The sequence below is a fragment of the Microtus ochrogaster genome, unplaced genomic scaffold, assembly GCF_000317375.1.
Source record: "Microtus ochrogaster isolate Prairie Vole_2 unplaced genomic scaffold, MicOch1.0 UNK41, whole genome shotgun sequence".
NCBI lineage: Eukaryota > Metazoa > Chordata > Mammalia > Rodentia > Cricetidae > Microtus > Microtus ochrogaster.
This window is the reverse complement of record NW_004949139.1, coordinates 3,215,369-3,218,251: the sequence shown is the minus strand read 5'-3', so window position 1 is coordinate 3,218,251 and position 2,883 is coordinate 3,215,369.

Below are 2,883 nucleotides of genomic sequence, written 5' to 3'. Positions count from 1 at the left end.
GACAATTATCATATGTACTCACTCATAAGTTGTTTTTAAACATAAAACAAAGAAAATCAGCCCACAAATCACAATCCCAGAGAACCTAGACAACAATGCAGACCCTAAGAGAGACTTACATAGATATAATTGACATGGGAAGTAGAAAAAGACAAGATCTCCTGAGTAAATTGGGAGCATGGGGACCGTGGGAGAGGGTTGGAGAGAAGGGGAGAGGCAGGGAGGGGAGCAGAGAAAAATGTAGAGCTCAATAAAAATCAATAAAAAAAAAAGAAAAAGAAAAAGAAAATGCTTTAAAAGTTAAAAGAGAGAGAAAGAAATGTTGTGGTGCTGACTGGTATCACTATCTGTCCTTAGTGATTCACCTCAAGATTTTTCCTACAACGTTCAAGCTAAGAGCAGCACAATGGATGTAAGACAAGGTCACTTGGGACCCAGGGAGGAAAACCAAAATAGTTTAAATGGGCCGCAAGCTCAAACACTCCATCATACTCATAGTGAAGCAGCTCCTCCTCAGATCTCCTGTGCACTGGGATTAGTCCAGGCTCATTGTGACCAGATCTGTGACTGTCTTCAGGTAGGACACCAGGAAAAGAGACAAAGAAGGGAGAGAAAAGCATGATAACGTCCTGGGACTCAGAGAGTTATATAGAAAAAAATAGATTCTCAGTTATTTCAACACAATAACACAAAATGCCTAAACCCACTGTAAAATTATGTATTTTTTATAATTGCAAGAGAGACTTGTTTAAAACAGAAACAAAGACATAAGAAACTTTCCAAGTGTTTATTCTTGAATCAATTTGTGTCTTTACTTTTATTGATATCATATGGTTATTCTCAATGTTTTATGATAGCACACATTTAAAAAAAATGCTATTTTGCTTTAAATCCCAATACTATCATAAAGACAATGCCAAGTGGAAAATGTCACCCATAGTATACTTGGTAGTTGATTATATAGTTGACCCTGGAAAGTCCAGCCTATATTGAGTTTCTGGGCCTGTGGGATATCTCATTTGTTGCGAAGAAGTTAGGTATGAAAGGATCCTCTCTTCTAACGAATTAATCATATTTCAATATTTTAGCCACTATTATTTGCCTAGTTATCTGACTATAGTGATACCAAATATTTTCTCTTCAATCATAGTACAACATCACAAAAGAAAAGAAAAAGATAACATCAAAACACATAGAGTAAGTTTCAGCTCTGAAATTCCAAAGACTTTCACAGATTTACTATGCCAAGTTACCTCTCAGGAGGTGTGTGTATTGTTGAGCTCCAGTGTGCCTTTAAGAAAATGCAACTGTAATATGAAATATTCATGTCTGAATCAGCCAGCATAGTGAAAATGGCTGCAGTAGAATTTTAGCATCTTAGCTGACAACACATTGTGCTCTTACATATTTATAGTGATTTAACTATATAAGAAACCTTCTGTTCCTGTATTATATAACCTAAGCCTAAACATGTGTGAGGGTTTGAATTGTCTTTTATAAATCAATGATATGCGTATACTAAAAACTTTAGGGTCAGGCGTGGTGAGTATCCCAGGTGTGTCTGTAATACCAGCACTTATTAGACTGAGGCAGGAGGATCATGAATATGAGAAGAACCTGACTGCCTAGTGAGTTTGAGATAAGACCCTGCTTTGAGGAGAACCTTGGTCCTGCCTAAAGTGTTGCTACAAACTTTGTTGACTTCCCACGGGAGGCCTTGCCATTTCTGAGGAGAGGATGGGGGTGGGGAAGACAGGTAGAGTGGCAGGAAGAGAGAACTGGGATTTGGTATGTAAAATAAGATTGTTTAAAAGAAAAAAAAAAACGAAAGACCCCGTTTCAAAGTAAAATCCTAAAGGAAAGCAGCAATAATAGTAATAAAAAACAATTCATTAGACTTATAAGTAATTTGGAACATGTTAAATACAGAAGGAGGTGGACTTGATATCAATATAACTATAAAACATTAGTAATCTAAGAAAACTGTTGACTACAAAAAGGAAATATGATTCATATCATCATATTTGTCTAAAAAGTATCTTTGAAATGCATGTTTTGGTTCATGATCTTAATCTTTTATTCTTTTCTGTGTTATTTACTATTATATATTTGAAATACTTAGTAAAATTATTAATTCTAAGCTTTAAAAGTAAAATGTAATTCTACTTGTGAAATTTTAAAAACTTACTATCATGTCCTTAGATTACTTATTAGGCATATATAATTTCCATTTTACTATATTAACATACATTCCTGACCTACATTTAATGACATAAAAAATTGAACTTCTAAAAAAAAAGTTGTTTAAAGTATTTAATAACTAAAATGAAGTGGTATTTTGGTAGCAATATTTATTATATTAAGTCCCAGTGCTACTCCCAATACAAACACAACCAAACAGTTCCACAGAAAATCATAAATTCCTTTTGATCTTTATCTACACCTCAATTGTGCCTTACTGATTAATCTTGAAAAATACTAAATTATTATCTGCTGAGATGTTCAGAGACTTCAGGTTTATCATTCATTATTCTACCAAAGTGGTCATTTTGCTATCTGTGTAAATTTCACACTGAGTTCCTAAATCTTTTATTAGAATGAACTATTTACATCTAATCATTTCCAGAGAAAATCCTAAAGCACCAAGTCCAATCCGCCAAGCAAGACAAATACATAATAATATTCAGAATCCTTGCCTGAAGCACACACTTCAAAGACTGGCTTGTTACTATGTACACACTCTGCCTGTAATGTGGAAGGCATGCCATATATCACCTCGGTGGTCATATTATAAAATGGTAAATGTTGAGTATTACACAATCAGAGCAATAGGAAAATCTAAACCATGGAATTAGTATATGCTTAATGAGAACTTATTTTTGA